The sequence below is a fragment of the Parus major genome, chromosome 18, assembly GCF_001522545.3.
Source record: "Parus major isolate Abel chromosome 18, Parus_major1.1, whole genome shotgun sequence".
Classification (NCBI taxonomy): domain Eukaryota; kingdom Metazoa; phylum Chordata; class Aves; order Passeriformes; family Paridae; genus Parus; species Parus major.
The window spans coordinates 4,111,876-4,125,203 of NC_031786.1; the positions used below are offsets into that span (position 1 = coordinate 4,111,876).

Consider the following 13,328-nt stretch of genomic DNA (forward strand, 5'->3'; position numbering starts at 1 on the left):
TAGAAGGCAAATATTCTCTTAATTACCGACTGACAAAGAAGGGTGTGAAGCATTTCTCACTAATGTGTTTTAGAAACAGCCACTCCTCTATAAACATTTGCATTTTTACACCAAGTGGGCTATGAACATTTTTTTAAAAGCCCAGATTTTCCCCAGCGTATTTCCTTTCCTTTTCAGTTGTCAGGCAGAGGTGGGGAGGTGCTGATCTACCCTTTGATCTGACTGACTGGAACAGGAGAGACGAGGAAGAGACAGAAGAAAATGTAGGAGCACTAAGAGAGACCACACATGTGCATCTGTGCCCATGACGTGAGTAAGCTCTCACCCACAGCCAGCTCCTTCTTGCCCACATGTGGCTCTGGCTCACCCAGGTTGCTGTGGCTGTGCACAGGGGACAGCATGCTGCTGCTCACAGGCTGGCTGATGGGGAGAGAGGAAGTCACAGAAACCACTTCCACCTCCTGCTGCAGAACACGGAAGAACACCCAGACTCTCCATTTAACTGGGAATATAAAATCTCTCCCGAGTTCAAAATCAGGGTGCAGAGCACTGTTATTCTACTAAGCTGTTCAAACAAGAAGCTATTTGGGGCCACAAGGTAGTTTGGTCAATGCAATAGCTTCCTGTGATTGTTTAGTTACTCAAATCTAATATTTGAACCTCTGTTTAAGGCAAAACTTCACAGGTTGTCGTGGGTATTGGAAGGAACTTCTAGGGGCAAAATTATTCCTAAGATACAGATCTTGCATCGAGCATTGGACAGCATTCTGGAAAGGCAGTGGAGTCCCCGGAGAGAGGGCAAGCCTGTGCTGCAGTGCACTGCCAGCCTCGCCTCCCTCTGCAGGATAACATCTGCCTCTCGTACAATTGTGCAATTCAAGGACAACAGGTTTCCACTGGAAGACCAAGCTTCAGCTTCTGGGCTGTTCCTGCTGAACCTCACGAGGAGAGGGCACAGGGATTCTGAAAGGCTGTCCTGTGCTCTGGCTGGGAAGTTCAAAGTGACATCGTGCCTTTTCCAAGCCAGAGGAGAAAGGCCTCGTACAGCCGGGAGCCAGCCAGGGAACGCAGGAGTCAGGAGTGTTTACCCTCTGCTGTCACTTTAATTGGCCATAATGGAGATGCCAGACTTCATCATATGCAGGGTCCAGATCCAAGCACTCCTTTTCACAGGTCATTGTTTATGCTCTAAAAGTTTTAACATTAAAAGGCTTTAGCAGACTGCTAATTTGATCCTCTAAAGAAAGTAAAAAAATTAAAAGCCGTTCCCTTGACTTTGAAGTTGTGTCCCATCACTCCCTGAGCTGCTCCCCACTACTGAACTATCATGCACACTCATCAGCCATCACTGGAGGGTCAGCGAGACAAGAAGAATCCCTGTGCAGATGAAAAGACATCCTAATCTGCAGTGTTAGGAACAACAGTACATTACCTTCAGCATGGATGGGGCCAGCACATCAACCGCATAGTTCAGATTTAAATCCACCACATCGTTTGGCGCCTTGTTCCAGGCATTGTTTAAGGCACTTTTACCTCTGAACTGCAGGATGGTTTCCTTTTTCTTTCACATATCTAGAAAACGTGGTGTGAAGTGGCACCCTGCTGACACACCACCACCACTTCACAAACATCACTCAGGAAACTCCCAAGGTGTCCTGATCTAATCACCTGAAAAGTCTCTGGTAACATTTCTAGAGTGAAATGCTTGTGACTATGCAAGCTGCCAGACCTCTCAGACTGGTAACACGACCCTTCCCACAGAGTGAGCTGCTGGGACAGCCCACAACAGGTACCCCTCCTCCCAGACAGGGCACCCAGTCAGGCAGCTGTATGCTGAAATGAGCTGTGGGTAACTCAGCAGCACCTTTGTGTTGTGTGTGGGAGTGCTGCAGACCTTGGTTTATAAAAGCTGGTATACAACATAAAAAAAAAAAAAAGCATATTTGGCTAAAAAGATCTGCAGAGCAGATAATAAATGTGACATAATTAACCCTCTTGAGAAGCCTTTGCCTTGAGATGAGACAATCTCATTCTATTTTTAAAGTCATAACAGCAGTAACAGGGAGAGAGGACAGAAAACGTCAAACTCTCCCCAGGGTTTGTTGCCTGGGCCTGAGGCTCAGCCCCTGCTGAAGCTGCCAGCAGGGCCAGTGAGGGCAGCTCTGGCACAGTGTGGGCAGCAGCATTCACCATTCCTTTGGCAGGAACACTCGGTGGTGAAACTGTGCCCTGGGCAGATGTCACAGCATTCCTCACACAGCAAACACAGAGCTGCAGCTCATGGTCAAAGGCACCTCAAAGACCCCCCAGCACAGACCAGTCCTAAGGCCAAGGGTTACAGGAATGGTCAGATTATGTTATTTTGAAGCAATGCTACAAGGGAACACCTATGTTGTGACAAAGGGAGGCTGATTTTAAAAAAATGTCCTTATGCCTAAGGCAGAGTTCAGCACTCCTCAGTTCAGACCCCTACTTAACCAACTCTAAGTTACAAGATGCTCTTTCCCAGTGATGTTTGCAGCTCAGGGGACAGCTGAGCTCACACACCAACATGTTTTCCTTGACAAGTCTCAAGGTCACCCTGCGGGAACTCAACAAATAACAAAACCCTTGCATCACATTTGCCCGCGGGTGCTGCAGGCACATGGGTGAAGAGTTCCCCGAGATGATTTAGTGCTGCCCCAGCCCCTGGGTGAGGAGGAGGAGGCACCTTCTGGCACCTCCACAGCACCATTAGGCACAAACAGCATGAAGAACAGGAAGAAGCTGTCCCGGGCAGGAACAGTTCTGCCTGTGTCTAAGCTAATTATTCACAGGAACACTGGTCAAACTCCCTTCCCCCACGGAATTTGGAAACTAGAATTTTTGCATTTATTTTCTACACTACTGCAAGTCTGGTCTCCAACGAACACCATGAAATAAAGCCATTTAATGAAAAACAAAGAAAAAAAATATTTTTACCTCACAACTCATACTTCTGTCTTACCACCCACCCAGGTTAGATTACACTACAGTCTCCAGCAGGGAGGGATGCTTGGGGAATGGGAGCAATTTCCGACCCCAAGAGGTAGAGAAACATCTCGAGTTTCTCCAACACAGTAAGAAGTCCGACCATGCCTGATGAGGAGGAGTTTATGTTGGCAAGCAGAGGGAAAGCATTAAGGATGTGGCTTTGCTGTAGTTTATACAGAAACACTTCCCAGAGCTCATTGGTCACTCTGAATGCAGACAAGCCTAAAAGGTAATTTACTTAATGTTTAAGAAACACTGAAGTAGCTCTGAAGAGCTCCTCATTAGGAGAAGAAAGGAGCTACAGGACCTTGGCTGCTCTTTAGCTGGTGGCTGGGCAAAACACAGGTTAAGCCATTTCTGCTGCAGGAATAACTTTACCCAGCAAAGACTGCAAGGACTGATTTTTTTAAAAATTTAGTCTCCCCATCTATTTATAAAAGACATTTTATTTATTTTTAAACAAAGGGTCTGAAATACCTGCTCTTTTTTTAATTTTTTACAGTGAAGTTAAAGCACTTAATTGCAGAAGGCCTGCCAAGAACAACGTCGAGCTCCACACCACAAACAGGAACCCACTGATCATAAACCTTGGCTTGGTCAATAAGCTGGGTTTTTTTGATTTACACTGTAAAATACACATAGGCAGGAGATACCCTTGAACCTGCACAGACAAAGCAGATGGGAACCAAATAGAAATAATTTATAAGATTAGGCTGCACACTGAAAACACAATTCAAAGCAGAGCCATATGCAGAGACCCCCTACTATTAACAAGCAGTATTCGGTATTAGCTGCAACACAGTGCCCAAAGCACTGCTCTGTGTTATGAGGGAGCACTTACAGAGCCTGTCCTGCGTTTGTGCAGCAATCAACATAAATGACAAAAGAAGGAACAAAAGGAGTGACATTATCATAATACATTTCAGAATTTTAAGGGGTCAGCTACATAAATGTGGTGAGCATTTGAAGCCATTAATAACTGGATAATGGTTAATTCAGTAACAACCTATGATTAGTTTAGTAACCACTTAAAATAATTCATTAGGACAGGTATTTAAAAGAAAAGGTTAAGATCAAGCTACGCTCAACAGATGTAACAGCACTGGTTAATCAATAACAGGAGTGAAGCAATTCCAATTCCCCTGCTATTTTGGCATGGGAAGTGTTTTGTTTTGCAGGTTTTGCACATGGCAAAGATTCCCCAACTACCCTGGTGGTAAGAGCCCTGTCAAAACAACCACAGTTGAGAAACATCTGCACATCAGGTGGCTTCTGGGAGACTTGCTGCTGTTTGCTGTAATTCTTCAAATAACAAACTTAAAAGAAGCCCATTAAAAATGGTTTAAAACTGCTTGGAGGCTGCCACATCTTGCGTTGGGTACAGCTCAAGCTCCTCTCAGTTTGGGCAGATGCTGCCAAACAGCCAATAGAAATTCCACACCCCTTCTGTGCCCAGTTATAAGAATAATAGTCCCCAATACTGCACATATTTGGTGGTGAGACCAAGTTATTCCCACCTCCTCCAAAAATTAGAAAGGTCACAGGCAGAAAAATAACTTATGCTGGAAAATGGCAACTCAGTCCCATCACTGGAGTACTCCCCCTCCATTCACTGAATGTCATCTGAATGAAACAAAACTATTTTCAACAGAAGCAGTTACAGTAATATAGCAAAAGGGATCAAAATAATCACAAATTATACTGCTATACAGGTAATAATATACTGGATACAGGTACCATGGAGTTCATGTTTAGGGAGTCTATCCTGAACCCATTTCAGAAGTTTTCTCCCATCTCTGCCTCTTCCTTACCCTAAGTCGATAAATCAGCCGAATACGATGAGAATAAATCTCTCCGCCTCTAAAGCCACCAACCTTACAAATCTGCCACAAGCAGTGAAAATATTGCCACTACCAAAACAGCAGTATTAAAATTCCGCCTCAAAATCAGCACAGCACAAAACCAGGAGGGCGCCTGCCTGCCCCGGGATCTCTAACCACACGTCACTTCTGCCTAACAGAAAAGCACAATTGCCCTTCTCCATTTCAGGGACGAGACAAACTCCAGGCCAGGAACTGCTCACATGTACAAGATCTCTGCTGTGAGCTGCTTTCATATGCTGCCAAACACAGCTCACACAGCCCCACTGGGGGCAGAACCACTTCACCCACCAGGGCAATGCTGGTCCCACACGAGGGCCACAGACAGCATCTGTAGTTCCAGCACAGGCTGTCCTGACAGCCACACACCAACCACAAATCATTTTTTCTGCCTATGTCACCAGCATCCCGGAGCCAGCAAATGCATTCAGAACCACATTTGGGTATTAAAAACATTCAACAATAAGTAATGGCAATCCAAACACATCGCCAGTGCCACAGAAAATAATTACAGAGCAAGCCCCCTGCTTGCATTCATCCTTTAAAAGTACTTTTTTTTCCCCTCCTCTTCCCCTTTTTAAGGGTTTAAATCCCAGGTATTTGGGCACCTCCAGGTTACAGAGCTGAGAGCGTCAGAAGGCTCATCTATGCAGGAAGACATACCCTTCTTCCCCAACACCCTCATTTCACCCCACACAGCTGCTGACAGACACACACAAGATTTTAGATTTTCCCACAAAACAATATCCCCAGAACCCGCTCATTTCCATAGCGAGCCCAACCTTCCAGCACACACAACTCTGGAGTGAAAATCCCCTCCTTTAGCAAACAAGAAAAAAACCCAGCAGGGTTTCTCTCTACCTACAATTTCATGCATTTCACGAAAACGCCGATACCACCCTAAAAACCCCAGAGATGCTTTTCCCTCCTCGCTTCTGGATCCCCACCGGAGCGGAGCGGCCTCAAGGATCTCCCCTTCCATCACGGATCCCCCTCTCCTCACGCCGCAGTTCCCCGGGGGAAACCCCCAAAACCCGGCCGCAAACTTCCTCCTCACCCCTCAGGAGACACCAGCCGGCTCCCACCACCACCACCACCTCCTCCTCCTTCTCCTCCTCCTCCTCCTGCCGCTGCCGCTGCCGGGCTGCCTGTACCTGGCCCGGCGCCGGGCGGTCGCTGCTGTCCCCACGCCCCGTCCCCGCCCCGCAGGGAGGGAGTGAGGGCGGCAGCTGGAGCATCCCCGCCCCGCAGTTGCCGGGAGACCGGAGGGCCCGGGGCCGGGAGGGGGCCCCGGGGAGCCGAGAGAGCCGAGAGAGCCGAGCTCGGCTCCGGGCAGGGGGCGGCCAGAGGCAGGAAGGTCCCCACCGCACGGATTGTGCTGCGCTCCGCTGGCTGTGAGTGACGCGCGCCCGACCCCGCTCGTGGGTTTAGTCGCAGTCACTCGGTTTTGCTCAAAAATAATGAGGTATTGCTCGAAATTATTTGTAATTAAAAATATCAACGATTGCTGGTCAGAGGGGAAGATGCCTGGGGTTCCTGAGGAAGGAAATGTGGCTTAAAACCCGATTAAAACCCGATTAATTCCCTCCATATTATATAATATTATATTATATAATGTTATATTGTATATAAAATAAAGCAGTATGCAATTAGATGTTTATTATTTATATATTTACACGTAATTTTTATGTTTTTAATATAATTACGCGTGTGTACATGGTACAGCTTGCCCAGAGAAGCTGTGGATGCCCCATCCCTGGAAGTGTTGAAGGCCAGGGTGGGCAGGACCTCCTCACCCCAGGGTTATCCAGGGTTATGGACAATCTTCCTGCAGGTGGTGAGTGTGCAGGAACACATCTGAGATGGAACAGAAGAATTTTTACAGACTGATTTTGGGTTTCTGATACTTGATAAGTGAAGGGGTTGCAGTGGCAGGTGCTGAGGGCTGTCAGGTCCCCAGGCAGGGACAATCTCTGGGGACATCAGGGTTTACAGGGGACAGCCTCACCTGCCTGGTGTACCCTCATTCCTACAACAGTCACAACTGAACACATGTATGGCCTTTCTGGAATGGTGGTGTCAGGCTAAAGAATCCTCAATGTGCTCAAAGCAAAACAGATCCTGTTAGGAAGTGATGTCTGTTTTGTCCTTGATTTGAATCCCTTTAGTTACAAGATAATGAGAAGCAAAACAAAAAGGCTGAGAACAGTCACACTGACTTTGTTATTTTATATTTGCTTCACTCAGAAGTTGTGTAACTTCCTTTTTCACAACACCTCATAAGAGCTGTGTTTACTGTGCTGTCTGTGGTAAAAAAGAAAAAATAAATAAAGAAAATCTGTTTCTGTGGCTTTGCAGAAGAAGACTACAAGGAGAATACAATAGAAATGAGAATACAAAAAAACACATTTTCCATAAAATTCCTATCTAGGAGCCAAACCCTGCCCTTAATGACTGTCACTGTTGTCACTGCTGTGTCAACCATGGAAGGAAACACCATCCTACAGGATTCAGCCAGCAAACAAATACCTCCCTCCCAATTGTAATATCACTGAAAGACCTGGAAAAGGAAAGAATCCCCAGCAGTTACCCTGCCATTTGATCTGGCTGTATTCCAGAGCTTGTCTTTAAAGTTACTGCCAGGTACTTGGGAAGAGGAAAAGCTCTTTGGGGTGCACCTTTGCAGCAGTGCTCATACACAGAGTTACAAAGATGCTGTAAATGTAAATCATTGAAAGATAACTTAAGTACTTTATTCTTCTAAAATATTTTGGACTTTCTTGTGTCCAAAGACAGGGCATTTTCCAGAGAGGCCCAAAAGTTACTTGAAGCAAGGGATAAATTCTTAGAAAACAGAGCAAAGCAGGCAGACACAAACACATCTACCTGCATAACATCTCATGTCCTCTGTATTCCCTAAGCCTACCCTCATTTCATCACAGCCAGCCACTCCTAAGTGTGAAACACTGCTGTTCAAAAGGGAGAGAAAGAAATTAATCAGCCCCAATTCTTATATATATGCAATGCTTAAAGCAATTCACTGAACTTGACCCTTTTCGCAGTTCATTGAGAGAAAATGAAAAGAATTCTGTCTGCTGAGCGCAGAAGTTTTGGGAGGGCGGGGGATGCCTGAGGTTTAGTGTAACAAAGTGTAACAGCCACAGATGAAACGCAAGTGCAGCTTCAGTCAGCACAGATTGCTGTCCCATCGTGTGCGAGGAGGTCACTGGGACTGAGCAGGGCACATGAAATAATTACCTGCACGGTACATTTTGTAATTTTTTCCTGAAAGATGCAAGTCAGAAGTGTTTGTATTGTTACACAGATCAGGCACTACGGATAGTGTGAAACCTGAAAATTACAGAACCATTCCCTGACACAGATCTACTTTCAACAGCTTGTGATGAGAAAAACATAAAGTAAGCATCAAACAGATAAAGCAGCAATAAGTAAAATTAATATTATAATAGAGATGTTAAGAACATATGCAGAACTGTATGGTACACTGCTGAGTTTGCTACCCAGAGCTTTGACATTTATTACACAGTAATAATTGAGATGGCACAAATCTCTCATTGATAGATGCATTTCTCATAAAGGTCCTAGAAAATGTAAGGAGTTTAGACAATCACTCCTCATGAAGGAGTGACTATAAAATCTTTATTAAGACTAAGATTAATATAACAATATCTATAATACAGGTCTATTTCTCATTTAATTAAAGCTAAGCCTGATTAAGTAGAGATTGTTATAAGCCGCCTTTGATCACCATTGAGACAAAAACCTTATTTTTACACATTTCATGGTAAAGTGATAATTTTCTGTTTAATATGACTTATGATTAGTATCCTGCAAAAGGAAAAGCAGAGCACACTGTGATGGCTGAGGGAGGACAGGTGACCATCACTGGCTTCTCTGAGAGGAATGAGGATTCATTTTGGCAGTGACACAGGCCTTTAAGTGCTTCATGCCTACGAGCAGCAGTGGTGCAGAGGAAGGGTGTCTGCATGTTTGCCTGGGACAGCAGCTTTTGCTTGGTGCAGCTGCAGCTCAACTGAGTCAGCGCCACGGAAGGAGAGTTTGCGTGATACATTTTTCCCATCTGAGACTGGAGCCTATTCTCCTGTCATGATTTCAGGCAGCTGAGGAATTTGTGCAGGTTAGTGACTGCTCAGATGACCACAGACACTGAAATATGCTCCAGGCTTTGTGCAGTTTGCATGAGCAGGCTCTGCACGTTGAGACCCTCCTGAGCACGGTATTTGTGACCCCATCAACAGCAGACTCGCTGCTTTTCTGAGGGAAGCCGTTCAAAGATGGATACACTCTGCCAGTGCCATAATAGCTGGAACTTGAAAACAGCAGGGCATTCCCTCATGCTCAGTTTCCACCTTAATTCATCTTGTTTTTTCCTAAATCCCACCCTCAATACCCCACTTGTATTAAGTGTACCTGCAAGGTTCCTGTGCTCTCCAGGCTTTGGGATGGTGTCAAGTAGCTGTCAATGGAGACTAAACTTTTATCTTTTGTTACTACATGAAAGAAAAGAGATGGGTACATTGGCAAAAGGCTGCTTGGCACTGCCAGATCCCACAGATCTCCCAAACAAACACTATGCATCCCGAAAAAAGTGCTTGCAGAAGCATGCCAGAGAAAATTTGGGAAAAATATTAGTTATCTGGGTGATCAGAAGATTTCTAAACACATCACTGAGTGCCTATATCACACACTGCTGTGCCCTTCCCTGTGAGGGTGGTGAGGCATGGCAATGGGCTGGAACAAGATGATCTTTAAGGTCCCTTCCAACCCAAGCCTTTCTGTGATGCCAGAATTCCATGATTTCCAGAAGCACCCAGAGTGCCTGCTGAAACCAGGGGCTCCTGGCCTGCAAACACCGAGCAGGGCACATCACTGGAAGGGTTTATGGCAGGGAAACCTGCTGATCTGCAAAGCACTGCAGTTTCTCTGGAGCAGTACTGAACAAAGGCTGGCACCTCCTCTGCTGCTCCAGAGGCAGAATCCTTCCTCTGCATCTCACTAAGGCATCCCTCACAGGCGAGTCACTCTAATGACAAGAAACTGGAGCTGAAATGTGAAGAACAGAGACTAATTAATAATGAAGATAATGAGATCACCAGAATATATATATACACCAAACCTGCATCTTAATTATCTCATGAAAACTGGCAACTCCAGTGAAACTCATGCTTCAAAAGCCTTTAATCATGCTCTCTCTGATGAATATTGGTGGCTATTTTACAGAGACTTATGTAAAAATACCTTTTGTGTGGGTTTTTCCCCTACAATAAGAGCTGGCCAAGTTAGTACTGCGTGTAACTGCTCTGCTCCAAAATGAGATATCGCAGACTTGTAATTACAGCTGGTCTGATCTTCATCTCATCTACTCTCATGTTATTTTGGAGTGCTTCCTTTGAAGGAAATGCAGTAAGACTGGCATGAGTTACTGCAGTATTATTATGAATCCCTTTTATTATGACAGAAAAAACCAAGAACGATCCCTAATTAAGGCAGCTTCTGCCAAAACACAGGGAGCGTACATTCCCTGCCCCAAAGACCTTGCAATCAGAACAGGCAAAGACACTCTGAGGTAGAGAAAAGAGGACAGAATGAACTTGTTCCCAACTACAACATGTTCCCATGATTTAAAGGGAAGTCAGGAGCAGCCTGAGATAGGATGAACGTAGGACAAGTGTGGAGCAGGTGAGCTGAAGACTCAAGAGGGGGGAGAAACAGTCTGCATTTGCAGCTGGCAGAGCCTTTCCAAAACTTTCTGCAGTTTCTTCCCTGCAGTTTCTGCAGTTTCTCCCCATCCCTTCATGCTGAACAGGGTGAGGTGGTCTACAGCTGCAGGGGAACATTGCTCTGGGTGCAGAAGGCACAGCTCAACCTCTGCTCCCACTCCCAAAGAACAAAACCCCAAGTGCCTGCAGAGAGGCTTATTTTAGTAACTAAAGAAGTGGCAATTTAGACTCTACACCACCGGGGTCTGCTCTCCCCATGACCTTCAAAGCAGAGAGCTTGCTTGTGTCCTATCCCCAGGAACAGGGCGGGCAGCCAGGCACATCAAACAGCTCAGGTCGAGCACAGGGCTCGCAGGAGAAGGTCTCTGTGCAAGATGAGAGCAGGGAAGGCAGGACAGGGCTGGCTGAGGGCCCATTAGCATCGATTCCTTGGGCCTGTAATGAAGCTGGACCCGACCCTGTGACATGCAATTACAGCATGAAGACATTTCAGGGGACTCACCCACTGCTCTCTCCAGAGATGAGCTACTTGTAACCTCTCTGCCATCACTCGGTTACACTTTGGCTGCTTAATGAGGCGTTTGGAGGGATTTTCTGTGTTCCTCTCCAAAATCCCTCATGAGGGACAAGTAGTCAAGAGCTGTGAGTGCAAAGGCCAGATAATGGCACAGGATATCCATCCCCCTCTGAAAAGCAGTTTGTATTTTGTTCATCACTGTAACTGTACCATTAGGTTTTTCATGTCAAGCTCTGGAGGCATCTCATAATCATAGCTGTGAAACCATGATTAAAGCACCTTTGTCAAAAGCATTACAAAACTATGTCAGACACAAGATACTACTAATTTAACCTTTGTCAAAATACCCAGTAATAAAAAAATAAAAGAGAATAAGTGACATGAACAAATTCAAGTGAAAAATACGTGGTCTCCTTTAGAAATGGGCTGGGAGACTCTGCAGACTGAGGGTATGGACACATTGACTTTGCTGATAAGAGCATAGAAAGGAAAGTGTGAGCATCCCTCAGCCACCTTGAAGCTTAAACCAAGGTGGAGCCAAGCAGCTCCATATTGCAGCAGAAAGATGGAATCACATTTACTCAGCTGTCTCCACTGTGACTGTAGGGATAGGAGGCTTCAGTGCTTTTTTTCTAGCCAAGCAAGCAACTGGCCATGGCTCAGGTGAGCCTGGAGCAGGGGGTTCTGACAGCCCTCCTGACACATGAATCTGCTGGATTATGCTTTGCATGGTCTGTAGAAGACAGGGCTGCTGCTGCTGCTACAAGAACTTTTTGGTTGTTTCAGTTCTGAGCATGTTTTCAAGACAAGTTTTTAAGCTTTTAGTCCCTTCTCTGTGTAACACAACTTGTTAGCAGAGGAAAGGAAAAGAAAAAGAATCAGTTGCCCAGGATGAGAATAATTCATGCTCACTAGAGGCTAGTGCTAGTATTTCTCTCATGGGATACAGCAAGGCTGCAGAACAGAACATCCAAAAGCAAGGACAAACCTGCACTGAGCTCATGGGTGCAACTTCACTTTGGTCCTATTGCTCGCTGGCATTAACACATCTCTTTAATCACACAATTACACACTACTTCCCACTGGTCTGGACATGGTCAGGACTCTGGCTGGCTGGTGCTCGGCTTATCAGCAACTATTCAATATCTGCTTTAGTCTCTTGATCAAAGTGCAGCTTCATGTCTTATTTATGGCTACTACTAACAGCCTGCTCTGCAGACAGAACTATTTATTTCCCCCCAAGCTTTTCTGTGGTGTTCATCACTCTGACATCCGAGTGCTCTGCAACGATTAATTTATCTTCATAAAGTCTCTTCAAAATGAGAGAAGATGGTATTCCCATTTTACAGATCAGGAGCTGCTGCACAGACAGATTGAGGTCAAACATTTCCACTCATGATAGGTCCTAGCATGAAATGTCTCAGATCTAAATTTTTTTAAATACCTTCAAATACAATGCTAAAAAAATGAAAGCAAACCAACTTCAGGTTTGTGTGTACAGATAAAACTGACTGGCTTCTTAGAAAGTCAGGAACAAGAACAGGAGAGGATTAGGGACTGTAAATGTTGGTTACCAGAAGAGGGATGAAAACTTTCTGACCACCAGTCTCAGGAACACTGAAAACCAGTACAGATAACCCATGTGAATGTAAAATGCATTATGAGATTTGATGAAGCAGTAAAGTATACCTTAAAAAACCAAACACATAGGGATGTCCTCAGCAGTTTATGACACAGGACCAGATTCTGAGAGCACAGTTTAAGGTAGGAAGAATTGCAGGTTCTCTCCACCTCTTGGGCCATTGAACATGTTAAAAACAGAAAGCTTTGTAGTGTGGAAGACCACCCTAGGAAGGAAAGCTTTTGTTTTATCACTGTGTTAAAAGCATCTGTGGATCAAATGTGCCAGTATCACTTTACAGCATGAAAATGCCGCCCAGGGGACTCTCAAGACTCATCTTTTCAAACGCTGATACCTCTTTGTCAGTTTTAATAAAAGACAGCTACAAAAACAAAGTGGGCCATGTGGTCTCAATGAAGCAGAGACCGTGGCAATCAATAACAGAAACAATCTGCACTTAGGGAGAATTTGCTTTTAGCAGCAGCATCTCTATAATAAGACATCACTCAAGAGCTCCCTTCAATTTTTCTTGGGAC

The 13,328-nt window shown here is 45.2% G+C and overlaps 1 protein-coding gene across 5 annotated transcripts in view; it reads right to left on the reverse strand.

Annotated features, from left to right (window-relative positions):
• Window positions 1-13,328, reverse strand: part of RAB11FIP4 (RAB11 family interacting protein 4) — a 111,523-nt gene that overhangs the window by 24,720 nt on the left and 73,475 nt on the right. Inside the window, exon 1 of one of the 5 annotated variants that reach the window (XM_015645921.3) lies at window positions 5,950-5,998. The exons of the other annotated variants lie outside the window; for them this stretch is intronic. The gene's annotated coding sequence lies outside the window, so the exon portion shown is untranslated. Of the gene's footprint in view, window positions 1-5,949; window positions 5,999-13,328 lie in introns of those variants that run through there. 5 annotated transcript variants of the gene reach the window in all.